Source organism: Amblyraja radiata, chromosome 29, assembly GCF_010909765.2.
Source record: "Amblyraja radiata isolate CabotCenter1 chromosome 29, sAmbRad1.1.pri, whole genome shotgun sequence".
In the NCBI taxonomy this organism is placed as follows: Eukaryota; Metazoa; Chordata; class Chondrichthyes; order Rajiformes; family Rajidae; genus Amblyraja; species Amblyraja radiata.
This window is the reverse complement of record NC_045984.1, coordinates 5,743,094-5,759,106: the sequence shown is the minus strand read 5'-3', so window position 1 is coordinate 5,759,106 and position 16,013 is coordinate 5,743,094. Positions and strand designations below refer to the sequence as shown.

The window sequence follows — 16,013 nt, the reverse complement described above, 5'->3', positions numbered from 1 at the left end:
CTGCATAGGTTCACCACGTTAATTCCCAGTCCCGGTGATAAGGCTTTTCTCCAGTAGATTGATACAGAAAGGCAAGTCTAGGCTTGCCTCGGGTTGCTGTGCATTGAAATAATGACCAATGACGTTAAAATTTGTCTACCAGTTCACGAGGAAACCCAGATTAATCCCAGTAAGGGTATTGAGATAATGTCCGATGCCTTTAATATGTAAAATACCTTGTACCAATGTCCGATGCCTTTGAGATGTAAAGTCCGGTACCACATGACAGGATGCCTTTGATGCAACTGATGTAAAGAGACAGCTCAGACGCATCTTCAGGGCTCTCGCTTAACTTTTTTTCCCTGTTGCCAGCCGGGCAACCTTGGCAGCTTTTTAGGTTGCCAAATGACAGTTTAGTTGGTCATTTCAGATGGCTTGCATGACGCGTGCTCAGACGAAGTGCGTAGTTACCAATCGGAATTATGCTTAATTAAGCATTCACATATTATTTCTGCTTCAAATAAAGTCACAAACTAACAAATTCACCAATCAAGACATGATATATACCACAATGACATGCAGCAAAATTATAATGCAGTATCTCAACTCTTTTTACACATTGCAATTAATGCAATTTTTATTATATCTTTCCACTTCCAAACAAAAATGTGGTTGGATTATTCATCGTATGATCAACCTGTGTCAATAAATCCAGGACCTTGATAACATATATGCTTAACCATGCACACTGCAGATTGATGCAAGCATGTTTTCTGTGAAGGACCGAAAATTATCATGACATGGCCATAGCATGGGTCGTTATTGCTATTTGTACAGAAACACTCTCGCTTCCCACATAATTTACCCACAACAAAATATACAGGTTGCAAGGAATTTTCTAAAGGCATTTTATGATAATAGCTGTTAAAACTGACTATACCCATCTGAGAGGTTAAACATCACACTAACTAACAAGAGATGGCCAAAGGACATAAATGCAGCAAATGTTCGTTTGGTAATATATTTAAAGGTGTCAAGACGCCACATTACCGGACATTCAGATTAGATGTACGTGTTGTGAACAGCAATGAAGATACCCAGTTTGTAAGGAACAATTTTTAAAAAAATTGTTGATAACCGCTTTTTCCATCATTCCCACTTCAGAATTAACTTTAAAATTTCAACTGAAATATCTCCTGACAAAATTTGTGTGAGAAGGCAATCGGTGTGGATTGGATGGATTGGGGCAGGGGAATTAGTACGTGTTGGTTGGAGTAGATAAAATTGTGAGGGGAGAGCGCGGGGATGACAGTGGGTGGAATGGGGGGGGGGGGATCTATGCAGGATGGATGGGGGAAGCAGTGCTGGATGAAGGGGTGGAGCAGTGCAGGACGGATGGGGGGGGGAGTAGATGAGGAGGGGAGCACAGGGGATGTCAGTGAGGACTGAATAGAGGCAGGAGTGGGGATCAGTGCGGGATGGAGAGGAGGGGTCTCAGGATAAGGGGGGGAGAGGGAGAGGGAGGGAGAGAGGGAGAGAGGGAGGGAGAGGGAGAGGGAGAGAGGGAGGTGAAGGCCGGCACCCCCCCCCCCCTCCAAGGGTTTGCTTTGAAAACAGAGTGGCAGCAGCAGCCGTTATCAGGCTGGACGGGGTGCAGGAGCAGGGGCTGGGGCTGCGCGGGGCCGGTCATTCGCTCCGACCCTCCGTCACGCCACACTTCGGTCTATGGTAGTTGCCAAGCCGGGCAAAATGACTCGCGGTTTAGGTTGCCCTGCGGCACTTTGAGTGGTCAGTGGCACACGGGCAACCGTTAATTTCGAGCCCTGATCCTGTAGTAACGTGTATTCTCTCTACCTCTGACCATGACTAATGTTTGTGGAATTTTGTGTTAAGGTGACAAAAAAAGTGTATAATTCCATGTAATTCTGTTGTTCAGAGAAGTGGACTGAGGACAGCCAAGTGTCTGTACTGCTCACTTGACTCGGGTTTTCCTTGCCACTTCCATCGGCCGATAATAAGCAGGGCTCGAAATTAACAGTTGCCCGGGTGCCATTGACCAAGCAAAGTTCCACCGGGCAACCTAAACGCTGACTTATTTTGCCCGGCTTGGCACTGCAGATACTGGTTTATACCGATAAGACACAAAAAACTGAAGTAATTCAGCAGGTCAGGCAGCATCTCTGGAGAAAAGGAACGTGTTGTTTCGTGTCGGCGACGGCTGTGCGGGGCAAAGATACTAGGTGCGTGGTGACGAAGGGTCGGAGTGAATTACAGGCCCCACACAGGAGCAGCAGCAGCGGCCGCGACTCCACCTCCTCCCGCCCGCCCTGATAGCGGCCGCTGCTTGCAAATCCGCTAACGGCTTTCAAAACAAACTCTCCCGCACGCCGAGGCCGGGAGGAGGGAAGGAGGGGGAGCTGCACCAAAGACCCTGCACCGCTCGGACCCGCACCTTGCTGTTGGCTGGCGGAGGAGGGTAGGCGGTGGCGAGGAGAACCCAACCGCCTCCCCCTTTAGCGGCGGCACTTGGCGGTGGACAGGGACGGCCAAGGCAGCGGGGTATTGTTGTCAGTGGAGCGCTGACCTTCCTTCCTCCCCACCTCCTTTGCCCCTTCCCCCCTCACTCTCGTACGCCCCCTCCACCCCTTTTATCCTGGGACCATTCCTCCCCATTCCCGCCTCTATTCAGTCCTAACTGACATCCCATGTGCTCCCCTCCCCATCTACCCCCCCCCCCCAATCTATTCATCACCCTACCCCACCTCGCATTGATTCTCCTGCCAACCCCCCCATCCATCCTACACTGGTCCCCCAGTTCATCCTGTACTGACCCCCCTTCCCATCTATCCTGCACCCGCATTCATCCTGCACTGATCCTCCCATTCATCCCGTACTGACCGACCCTCCATTTACCCTGCATCGATCCCCCCCCATCCATCCTGTAGTGATCTCCCCATTCATCTTTTACTGATCACCATTCATCCTCTACTGTTCCCCTCATTCATCCTGTACTGAGATCCCCCATTCATCCGATACAGATCCCCTCATTCATCTTGTAGTGATCACCCATTCATCCTGCACAGACCCTCCGATCCACACTGTACTGAACCCCCCCCCCCCACCATTCATCCTGTGCTGATCCGCCACCCATCCACCCTGTACTGATCCCCCCATTCAAGAATGGGGGGGGGGGGAACAGTCTGAAGAAGGGTCTCGACCCGAAACGTTGCCTATTTCCTTCGCTCCATAGATGCTGTCTCACCCGCTGAATTTCTCCAGCATTTTTGTCTATCCCCATTCACCCTGTACTGATCCCCCCCCATTCATCCTGTACTGATCCCCCCCCCCATCCATCCCGTACTGACCCCCCCCATTCAACACCACTGACATCCCCCGTGCTCTCCCCTCACAATTTTACATACTCCAACCAACACGTACTAATTCACCTGCCTCAATCCATCCATTCCGCACCGATTGCCTTCTCAACCCCCCCCCCCCCCTCCGCCATTTATCCACCCCGCACTGATTCACGCACCCCCTGACCCTATTGTGCTGGAAATGTCTTCAGAGCGAACATTGACTATGTTTGATAACGGAATGCAATCAACTGTGTTTTAATTCCCAATGTTACTATTTGTTTTAGTCCATAAAGATGGATTCATTAAATTGTGAACATGTGAAACATTACGTTGTCACTGCTACCATTGACACGTTATTACAGAATTCATTTTAACGGCAAATCAATGCTCTTAATATGGAGTATCAGTACTCAGGGATCGAAATTAACGGTTGCCCGGGTGCCACTGACCACTCAAAGCGCCGCCGGGCAACCTAAACACCGAGTCATTTTGCCCGGCTTGGCAACCAGATACTGGTTTGTACCGAAGACAGACACAAAAAACTGGAGTAACTCCGCGGGTCAGGCAGCATCTCTGGAGAAAAGGAACACTACATTTTGTGTCGGCGGTGACGGCTGTATTGCAGAGTGACGAATGACGGGCCCCGAACAGCGACAGCTGCGCCATCTTCTCCTCCTCCTGCACCCCGCCCGCCCTGCTTGCAAACCTGCTAACGGCGCTTTTAAAAAAACCCTCCCGGACGCCGAGGCCGGGAGGGAGGGAGGGGGAGGCCTCGGCGTGCGGGAGAGTTTGGTTTGAAAGCGTTTATCGCCGTTAGCGGGTTTGCAAGCAGCGGCCGCTGTCAGAAAGGAGGAGGAGATGGAGCCGCTGCTGCTGCTGTGCGGGACCCGTCATTCGCTCCGACACCTCTGAAGCAGCTGCACCATAGATCCTATTGCTATAGGATCGTTGAGCTGCACCGCTCGGCCCCGCACCTTGCTGTTGGCTGGCGGAGGAGGGAGGCGGTGGCGAGGAGTTCCCAACGGCGCGACGTTGTCAGAAAAGCGCTGACCTTCCTCCCCACCTCGCCCCCCTTCTCTCTCTCTCTCTCTATTGTACGCCCCCTCCACCCCCCCCCCCCCTTATCCTGGGACCCCTCCTCTCCATCCTGCACTGATCCCCATTCCCACTTCTATTCAGTCCTCACTGACATCCCCTATGCTCCTCTCCCCATCTCCCCCCCCCAATCTATTCATCCCGCACTGATCACCCTATCCACCTCGCATTAATTCTCCTGCCGCCACCCCCCCCCCCCATCCATCCTGCACTGGTTCCCCAATTCACCCTGTAGTTACCCCTTTTCCATCCATCCTGCACTTCTCCTCCATCCATCCTGTACTGATCCCCCATCCATCCTGTACTAATCCACGCATTCATCCTGTACTGACCCACGCTCCATTTACCCTGCACCTTCCCCTCTTTCATCCTGTAGTGATTCTCCATTCATCCTGCACAGACCCTCCGATCCACACTGTACTGACCCCCCCCCCCCCCATTCATCCTGCGCTGATCTCCCCCCTCCCATCCAGTACTGATCCTCTGATGGGGGGGGAAAACAGTCTGAAGAAGGGTCTCAACCCGAAACTTTGCCTATTTCCTTCGCTCCATAGATGCTGCCTCACCCACTGAGTTTCTCCAGCACTTTTGTCTACCCCCATCCATCCCGTACTGAACCCCCCCCATTCAACACCACTGACATCCCCCGTGCTCTCCCCTCACAATTTTACCTACTCCAACCAACACGTACTAATTCACCTGCCTCAATCCATCCATTCTGCACCGACTGCCTTCTAACCCCCCCCCCCCCCCCCCCCCCCCCCCCCCCCCATCTATCCACCCCGCACTGATTCACACACACCCCCCTCCCTGACCCTATTGTCCTGGAAATGTCTTCAGAGCGAACATTGACTATGTTTGATAACGGAATGCAATCAAATGCGTTTTAATTCCCATTGTTATTATTTGTTTTAATCCATAAAGATGGATTAATTAAATTGTAAACACGTGAAACATTAAAACCGCAGTGTTCGATTGTCACTGCTACTGTTGACACGTTATTACAGAATTCATTTTAACGGCAAATCAATGCTCTTAATATGGAGTATCAGTACTGCAGTTATTTAATGAGCAACATTCACAACTATACGTATGCATATATGTTACCATGGTCCAGGATTTAGTGACACAGGTTGAGCATACGCTGAATAATCCAACCACATTTTAGTTTGGAAGTGGAAAGAACTAATAGAAATTGCATTAATTGCAATGTGTAAAAAGAGTTGAGATATTGTATTATAATTTTGCTGCATGTCATTGTGGTATATATCATGTCTTGATTGGTGAATACGTTTAGTTTGTGAGTTATTTGAAGCAGAAATAATATGTGTGTAGACAAAAGTGCTGGAGAAACTCAGCGGATGCGGCAGCATATATGGAGCGAAGGAAATAGGCAACGTTTCGGCCCGAAACCCTTCTTCAGACTGATGGGTTTCGGCCTGAAACATTGCCTATTTCCTTCGCTCCGTAGATGCTACCGCACTCGCTGAGTTTCTCCAGCACTTTTGTCTACCTTCGATTTTCCAGCATCTGCCATCGAATTTTCCATTCCTTCTTGAACATAATATGTGAATGCTTCATTGAGCATAATTCCGACTGGTGACTACGAACTTCGTCCGAGCACATTATCGCACGCATCATGCAAACCGTCTTAAATGACCACCTAAACTGTGATTTGGCAACCTAAAAAGCTGTCAAGGTTGCCCGGCTGGCAACAGGGAAAAAAAGTTAAGTGAGAGCCCTGATAAGTAAAGTTTTGAACTGGTCTCCCAACCGCTTTGTGAGTTGTCTGTTTATTAAGAATTGAACCTGTTTGTTTGAATAAAAGTAACTTTTTTAGCGGGACTGACCAATGATGAAGGAATGGATCGACTGGACTAAAATTTACTAGAATTTAGAAGGATGAGAGGGTATCTTTTAGAAACATCTACAATTCTTAAGGGATTGGACAGGCTAGATGCAGGAAAAATGTTCCCCATGTTGGGAGGGTCCAGAACCAGGGGTCAACGTTTTAAGAATAGGTGTAGACCATTTAGGACTGAGATGAGGAAAAACCTTCTCACCCAGAGAGTTGTGAATCTGTGGAATTCTCTGCCACACAAGGCAGTGGTGGCCAATTCACTGGATGTTTTCAAGTGAGAGTTAGATGTAGCTCAGGGCTAACGGAATCAAGGGATATGGGGAGAAAGCAGGAACGGGGTACTGATTTAGGATGATCAGCCATGATTATATTGATTGGCGGTGCTGGATCGAAGAACCAAATGCTCCTATTTTCTATCACATTGCACTTTCTAGAGATTGAAAAGCTCTAATGCTGGCCCAGGGCCATTGCCAGGATGTTCCAATGCCGCTTTAGGAACTAATAGTCCAGTTAGTTAGATGAACCAGACTGTGGAGGCCGTCAGTGCATATTTTTTCAGGCATTGATAGATTTTTGATTTGCACAGGCGTCAGAGGTGTGGAGTGAAGGCAGGAGAATGGAGTTAGGAGGGAGAGATAGATCAGCCATGATTGAATGGCAAAGTAGACTTGATGGGCCAAATGGCCTAATTCTACTCCTATCACTTATGAACAGTCCAAAGAAAGTCCATGGCTCACAAAAATGTAGACTGCCCTTTAACAGCTTTTGATAGTTACCATAGTTTTGTAATCCCTTTCCCTATTAAAAATAAATCACAAGAATTGTAAATTTCGTCCTCAAATTGTAACAATTTAAAAATTAATCTCAGGAACATTTCAAGGAGTGGCACACTGATGCAGCTGGTAGAGCTGCTGCCTCACAGTACCGGAGATCCAGGTTCGATCCTGACCTCGGGAGTAGTTTGTGTGGGGTTTGCATGTTCTCTCCGAGTTCTCCAGTTTCCTCTCACAGGTGCGACAGAGGTTTACCTGCATCTTCTCCAACCTCATCTATTGCATCCACTGCTCTAGATGTCAGCTGATCTACATCGGTGAGACCAAGCGTCGGCTTGGCGATCGTTTCGCCGAACACCTCCGCTCGGTCCGCATTAACCAACCCGATCTCCCTGTGGCTCAGCACTTCAACTCACCCTCCAATTCCGAATCCGACCTTTCTGTCCTGGGCCTCCTCCATTGCCAGAGTGAGCACCACCGGAAACTGGAAGAGCAGCACCTCATATTCCGCTTGGGCAGTCTGCATCCCGGTGGCCTGAACATTGACTTTTCCAATTTCCGGTAGCCCTTGCTGTCTCCTCCCCTTCTCAGCTGTCCCTCAGCCCTCTGGCTCCTCCTCTTCCTTTCTTCTTCCCCCTCCCCCCCCCCCCCCAACCCTGCAACAGTCTGAAGAAGGGTTTCGGCCCGAAACGTTGCCTATTTCCTTCGCTCCATAGATGCTGCTGCACCCGTTGAGTTTCTCCAGCAAATTTTGTCTACCTTCCAAAGACATGCAGGTTTGTTGGTTATGTGGTCTGTGTAAATTGCCCTGCTATGTATAGAGGGGATGTGAAAGTCGGATAATATAGAACTAGTGTGATCGATGTGGCCTCGATGGGCCTGGTTACATGCTCTAAAAAAACTAAAATGAAAACAGGCCCTTCCGCTCACCAAGTCATCACCATCAGCATGATTGTCTATCACCCATTCACACTAGTTCTATGTTATCCCATTTTCTCATTTATTCCCTGCATATTAGGGGCAATTTACAGAGGCAAATTAACAAGACCCTTCTTCAGACTGAAACCCGAAACGTCACCCATTCCTTCTCTTCAGAGATGCTGCCTGTCTCGCTGAGTTACTCCAGCATCTTCTATCTTGTCCTGTTGTCTCTGTGGATTTTGCATATTTTCTCTGTGATCGTGTTTCCTCCGAGTGCTCTGGATTCCTTCCATACCTCAAAGACATGTGGGCTTGAAGGTTAAATTTTCTCTGACGATACAACATATCTACAATTCCTTGCTGCACAGGACAAGATATAACCTGGGTCTCTGGCACTACTGGCTTTACAACCTCACCACTGTGTCGCACTGGTTTCAGTTACTTAAATAAATCAAGTGAAAAGGACAGCATCATCAAATGTGGCCATTAAACCACCAGACCGCCACATATAGGAACAATCTGGCATACACATCTTTCCTTCAGATAAGGAAATTTGTTGCTTAGCAACTCTGACTGTATGCGACTCTCAGCTCACCAATACAACTGACTAAGCTTCTGAAATAGTCAGAACATAAGAAATTGCAGATGCTGGGATCTTGAGCAAACATTAGAGCACAACAGGAACAGCGGTCAGACAAAATTTGTGGAAGGAATGGAGTAGGCCAATTCTTTGGAAAATGAACCAAAACGTCACACACGTGGTCAGATGTCACCACAAAGTAATACATTCAAAAATTCTTGTAAGAGATTAATATTATTCATTGCTATTTTCCTACCTACAGAACTATAATGCATGTCTGCTAAAGATATGAACATTTTAGCTTTTTAAAATTGTATGCTTCTGTGTGGTGTCACACATGTGACCAGTCCTATTTTATCTCTGACCCCAAACAAACATTGTCTGCATGCATCCATCCACCCATCCCTCTGTCTCTATCTATCACTAAAACTCTCATATTGTTTGTTAGTGAGTCTATTGTCTGTCTGCGTATCCGTCATGCCCTGAATTACACCAAAACAGTACACGATAGCGCGACAATGTTTGGACCACCTTTCTCACCATTGTCATGTGGCGTGGTCTATCAAGTTTTGTTCAGATTGATGGCATATTTTACAAGTTATTTACATTAAAAATTAAGTTAAAACTAATTTTTCTCACTGAGAAAAATCCAAATCAAATTCCTGGCCCTGCCCGCAACAATGTTGCAAATCACAGGGCACCGAGTCCTGGCAGCAAGTGCAATTTGATATATTTTTCCTGGCAGCAAGTAAAATTGGATTTTTTAAAAAGTTTATAATGTGGGTGGGTGAATAAGGAGAAATGAGCCACCCCTGCGCAGTTGAGGGCCATGAGTGAGTGGTGGAATATTGCATTGGGTGAACGGGTGAAATATTGGGGAAGGGGTTGTGTTGGGGGACCAGGCTTCCCGTGAGGGCTATGGGCGAGTGGTGGAATATTGCGTTGGGGGAATGAGTTGCGTTGGGGGGACCAGGCCTCCCATGTGACAGGGACCCAACGGGTCCCACTTGGTCTAGTAACATATAAAAATTTCACTTGATAAACCGAAAAAAATTAATCATGTATACAGTACAAAACAATATACCTATAATGTTTTCAGAATTAGATGTATTCCACACATTTTCATCTTTTTGGTCACACACGTGACTAAGAATGGGCCAGTATCAGGTTGGGACCCTTCTTCACATGGCTGAATGATCTTTAATATAAGAAAATATTAAATGGATTCCTGGGCCAGCTTACAACTTATATTTTAGTCTCTAAGCAGGCTATTCTCCAGGAGATCGATACAGAAAGGCAAGTCTAGGCTTGCCTCAGGTTGCTGTGTATTGAGATAATGACCAATGTCTTTAAAATTAATCTACCATTTAATACAATACCTTTTATTTGTCATTTGAACCTCACATGAGGTTCAAACGAAATTTGGTTTCTGCAGCCATACAAGAAAAGAACCAAGACACACACCAACACAATTTACACAAACATCCATCACAGTGAGTCTCCTCCTCACTGTGATGGAAGGCAAAGTCTTGTCTCTCCCCTGCTCTCCACTCCTCTCCCGAAGTCGAGGTCAAAGCCCCCGGCGGGCGCTAGCAAGTCCGCGGCCACTCAAAGCCACGCCGGGCGATGTAAGGCCCTGCCCCGGGTCTTGATGTTGGAGCCCCCGTCGGGCGCTAGCAAGTCCATGGTAAATTAAAGCCGCGCCGGGCGTTGTAAGGCCCCGCTCCAGGTCCCTCTCAACCCCGCAATTCTGGCGGGAGAAGTCGCCGTTGCCGGTGCCCCGCAAAGCAGTCTCCCACCGGGGACCCGCGAGTTCCCGATGTCACCATCCACCGGAGTCGGGTCGCAGCAGCGTGCCGCCGCATCTCTCCACGCTCCGAAGCTGGCCAGCTCCACGGAGGTAGGTCCGCAGCTCCTCGGAGGTAGGTCCGCAGCTCCTCGGAGGTAGGTCCGCAGCTCCACGGAGGTAGGTCCGCAGCTCCACAGGCTCCGTGACTTGAGCCACCAGGTCGTTCCGGTTGGAGGCCGCTCCACGGCGCTAGGCCCCAACGGCAACGGAGACCCGACAGGGAAAGGGTCGGGTCTCCATGCAGGGAAGAGATTTAAAAGTTTCCCCCACCCCCCACATATACACATTTAAAAACCCGCTACAAACAAACCCCTCAACAGGACAAAAAATTTGATGAGAGAGGAAGCCCAGATTAATCCCAGTAAGGGGTATTGAGACAATATCCGATGGCTTTGAGATGTAAAGTCCGTGTACGACATGACAAGATGCCTTTGATGCAACTGATGTAACGAGACAGCTCGGAAGCATCCTGCAGTAACGTGTATTCTCTGTACCTCTGACCATGACTAATGTTTGTGGTGTGCTAAGGTGACAAAAAAATATATAATACCATGTAATTCTGTTGTTTGGGGAAGTGGACTGAGGACAGCCAAGTGTCTGTGTTGCTCACTTGGCTGGGGTTTCCTAACCACTTCCATCGGCCGATAAGTAAAGTTTTGAACTGTATTGTGAGTTGTCTGTTTATTAAAAAGCGAACCTGTTTGTTTAATTAAAAGTAACTTTTTCACACACTGATGGACTTGGGGGGGGGGGGGGGGGGAAAGAACAGAGAAATATGGAAGAGTGGCAGGAACAGGTCAAAGTCTGGCAAGTAATAAGTGGAAGATAGACAAAAATGCTGGAGTAACTCAGCATCTCTGGACAGAAGGGATAGGTAGAGTCTTGACCTGAAACGTTATCCATTCCTTCTATCCAGAAATGTTGCCTGTCCCGCTGGGTTACCCCAGCATTTTGAGTCTATCTTCAGTTTAAACCAGCACTGTAGTTCCTTCCAACACAAGTGATAGGTGGATACAGGTAAGGGGGTGGATGATCAGCAGATGGTTGAAGTGACAAAGGATAGAGATGCAAGTGTGACAATGGGGTGTCAGAACAGGGGAGGGTGAAGCATATAGGCAGAGGGAGGCTTTATTCAGTTTTTAAATAGCCATTTACCTCAGGGGGCAATCAAGAGATCAAATGGTCAAAACCAAAGTGCAGGATGAACTCGCGGGAGGGCATGGAGGATGTTTGACCCTAAATGTTACCTACCCATTTCCTCCACAGATGCTGCTTGTTCACTTACTCCAGCACTTTGTGATTTGCTAAAAGTTTCAGCATCGGCAGTTTCTTGTGTCAGGATAACAACATACACATCCTGCAAAAAAAAAAACCTTTCCGTTCCAGTACTCGGGCACAGCAACATTTGACTGGTTACATGCAGAACAAACTTTTCATTGTATCTCATTGTACATGTCAATAAAACTCTAAACCTAGAACTTGGTAACAATGTAAACACACCCTTTATCATAAATTTACAAATGATTAATTTCTGACGAGAAAAGAGCCAAAGTTGTAAAGGGATGGGTTACTCCAGTATTTTATGTCTATCTCTGGTAAACCCGAATCGAGATTTTTTCACATTAATAAACTGGATGAGAACGATAACCTGCAGCGAGCGAGTTGAGCAAAGTGAAATTAGTGAGGAAGAGTTATGTTTACCCAGTGGCTCGCAGTCACCGAGGGAGGTCGAGCAGCTCAGCTCCCAGCCCTGGTCATCAACGCGCCGTCCTGGCACCACGGCCCGGCACAGAGCCCACACACGCGGCAGCAGGACGACGCAGGCAAGGCCTCCTCTTCTGTAATCAGCGCGGCGCCAATAAGCGAGTCCCGGCCAAAGATACGGTCCGGGCCGCGGGGACGGAGTCATGGAGGAGCGAAGGGAAGGCGGCGCAGCCTTCCGGGTCACGAGGGCAACCGGGTCACACACCCTTCCCCCCCCTCCTTTTCAAATTACGTCACCCAACGGCCGCCTCCCACTCTCTCCCTCTCTCCCTCCCTCCCTCCCCACGTGGCGGCCGTCTCGCTTTCTCTCTCCCCCACACACGTGACTGCCGCTGTCCCCTCGCTCTCCCTTCCTCTCCCACGTGACGCTCTCCCTTCCTTACCCACGTGACGCCCGCAGTGCCTTCCCGCTCCCTCAGCCCCCCTCACGTGATGATGGCCAAAGATCTTTGATGATGGCCAAAGATCTTTGATGATGACCGCCGCCTTCTCTCTCTCTCCCCCCCTCCCCACCCACGTGACGGCCATTGCGCTCCCTCTCTCTCCCCCCTCCGGCACGTGACAGCGCCTCCCGTCCCGCCCACCATCAAGCTCCCCTCCCCCCCACAGGTCCGCGACTCCTGTTGGTCCGGCAACACGGATAATACGGCAATTAGACTCTGGAACCAAGGGTGGTGGGTCTGCAGTCTGAATGCAAAACAAAATCCCAACACATTTTTGAGATTACAAAGGTGCAGTGTAAAAGCTTATGTTAGTGTGCCATCCAGTCATATCAGATCATATTTTGTATGAATACAATCAAGCTGTACAGAGTGCAGAGAGAAAAGTAACAGTAGCAATATTACAACATTTTGAGATTTTAAAAATCAAGTCTGCAATTTATCCCATCAGATAAAGCATAAAAAGAAGTTTAATTTGACACCTAATTCACTTTCATATCTTCAGTATTAAAAAGGTTATGGCCATTTTCATACTCGGAAATTAGCATCTTGTTCCCTATTGATTTTCCATTGACTTAACACAAAAGCTGTGATCAAGAACAGTCTAAAGCCCATAACTTTATTAAAAATTAAGAGAACTGAAAGAAATTTTCAGTTATTATAGATTGAAGCATTCTGAAACAAATATTAAACAATCTTACTTGGATGACCTGAAATTAAAGCATATAATTAGTTAGTTACCCAATTGTAGCTAATTCCAAAATTCAATGACTAAAAATAAACAACCTACCTTGCCTTGTCCCCTACATGAGATCCGTCCCGTTGTCGGGGTTCGCGGCTTTAGAGGATGATTTTTAATCTACTATAACAATTAAAGAACCCAATTTAGTTGAAAAATACCTGCAGTGAACGAATTTCGCAGCGTTTTTCGTCAGCAACTAAGTAGGCTGAACAACATCGATTTCAACAGCCTAGAGAAAATCGCGTTTTAAACCCGCCCCCCCCCAAAGGTGCCAAAGTCGCGCACACGGGCAGTGGCAGAACTGCAGCGCCGCTGAAGGTAAGTTTTGCAACATACCTAGTAACAGAGTACAAGGATTATAGTATTACAGCATTGTAACGATACAGATATATGAAAAGGGTGGCACGGTGACGCAGCGGTAGATTTGCTGCCTTACAGCGTTTGAGACCCGGGTTCGATCCCGACTACGGGTGCTGTCTGTATGGAGTTTGTACGTTCTCCCCGTGACCATGTGGGTTTTCTCCGAGATCTTTGGTTTCTTCCCACACTCAAAACGACGTACAGGTGTGAAGGTTAATTGACTTAGTAAATGTAAAAATTGTCCCTAGTCAATGTTCCCTCTAAGCTGTGCGCGTGTGCGCGCAGACGTTTTGCAACCAGCGCACAAAGAAAATTTATGTGCTCACAAAAAAAATCTCCGCTATAAAATGTCTCCAAATTTCAAAATCCCCTGCCCAATCCGGCACCGGGGACAGCTGCAGCCCGCTCTGGCATCGACGGGGAAATCATCAATCCTTCCGAATCTTCTGAAATTGTAGTCGGCAGGGCAGCACTCTGCATATCACCAACAATCGGACACTTTTGCGAGCCGCATCCGGTCTGCGGGCGCCACAACCAATCCTCTCACTGTGAGAGGGGAGAGAGAGAGAGAGGAGATAGGGAAGGGGAGAGAGAGTGAGTAGGGAGGGGGGGGGGGAGTTAGAGTGGGGTCCTGACCGAAGATCACCGAGCTCCGCACAATGATCATTGATCTTGACTGGAGGGGTAAGGGGGGGGCAGGGCAGGTAGAGGGTGATGGGGAGGGAGAGGGTGATGAAGGGGGGATGGAGAGGGTGATGGGATATAGGATCAAATCTTAACTGAATACACAACTTCCATCAAGTGTTTTTGTATTTCTACCAATATAATATTTGTATAACATGGCAATACAGTTTTATTAGCCATGAGAGAGAGGCTATGGCAAAAATATCGTGAAACAATTTCAGGTTTATATTTGCACAAGAATTCAGTGCGCACACACATTTGTAACAGCATAAAAAATTGCACAATCCAAGGTTTCCGCGCACACGAGCGACTAATAATTAGAGGGAACATTGTCCTTGTGTGTGTAGGATAATTTGTGCGGATCACTAGTTGGCGCGGACCCGGTGAGCTGAAGGACCTGTTTTAGGGTTGCCAACTTTCTCACTCCCAAATAAGGGACAAAAGGTCAAAATAAGGGAAAAATTCCCGACGTCAATTCTTTGACCGACTCGGCCGTGGCTGGGTGAATAATGAGTTGGCCCGAGTGCTGGACTGCATACAAAGCCCAGCTGAGGAGTTTTGGCCCATATGGGACAAACTAATTTAACCCAATGTACGGGATGGGATGTCCCAGCCAATACGGGACAGTTGGCAACCCTAGACTGTTTCTGTGCCGTATCTCTAAGCTAAACTAAGCTTAACTAAAGAAAAGGTGTAAGGTTCGTGATGACGTAATTTGGAAAATCCGGATTGCACCTAAATTAAGTACCTAAGCACCTAATAAAGTAGACTGAACACAGAGGGGGAGCAGCTATTCCATGGTCTGGTGGTAAGTACTTTCAAGTTGGATGAGAGAAGAGGGATAGACAAAATTCCAGAGTAACTTAGTTGGTCAGGCAGCATCTCTGGAGGAAATGGATAGGTGTCATTTTGGGTCGGGTCCCTTCTTCAGACCCGTTTTTCAGACCTTTCGGGGTGAACGGGATAATTGATTGCTTTTCTGAGGCAGTCTAGTGTGTGTGATAGACTGGGCTACATCCACAACTGCAATTTCATGGAGAAACAAGGAACAGCAGATGCTGGTTTACAACAAAAAAGAATGGAGTGCTGGAGGGCTTCAGTAACTTTCAAGTCGGTTGAGAAAAGAGGGAATGAACAGGGTGAAAAGGATAGACATAAAATTCCGGAGTAACTTAGTGGGCAGACAGCATCCCTGGAGAGCATGGATAGCTGACTTAATATCTTATTGTGCAATTTATTGGCATGATTCATGTTATTGGAGCAAAATAAACTTGGCATCACACCCTTTGACATTTTTTCATTTATTCACAAGGAGGGAAATGCAACAGAAATAGTAAGATTAAACGAGAACTTAACAGTTTGAAGTTTGATCTGTATTTTATGAGGAGGAACGTTGAGGGAATACGTGAAGAAGAAGCCCGCCAGGACGCATGCGTGTCATTCTTCAAAGCAGCGGTGTGAAATCACAGATAACTGTAATGACTAAACATAGTAAGATTAGAGAAGAGATACCAGTTAAGTATATGATCAAGGGTGGGAGCGGAGGGCACGTAATCCCTCATACAATACAATAATACAATACCTTTTATTTGTCATTTGAACCTCA

The 16,013-nt window shown here is 47.7% G+C and overlaps 1 protein-coding gene across 5 annotated transcripts in view; it reads right to left on the bottom strand.

Moving 5' to 3' along the window:
• pwwp3a (PWWP domain containing 3A, DNA repair factor) overlaps positions 1-12,434 on the bottom strand; it is a 61,435-nt gene extending 49,001 nt beyond the window's left edge. For 4 of the 5 annotated variants that reach the window (XM_033046461.1, XM_033046462.1, XM_033046463.1 and 1 more), the window contains exon 1: positions 12,119-12,379. The gene's annotated coding sequence lies outside the window, so the exon portion shown is untranslated. Of the gene's footprint in view, positions 1-12,118 lie in introns of all 5 variants that reach the window. The other variant, XM_033046459.1, reaches the window with a different exon arrangement.
• Positions 12,435-16,013: the final 3,579 nt, after the last annotated feature.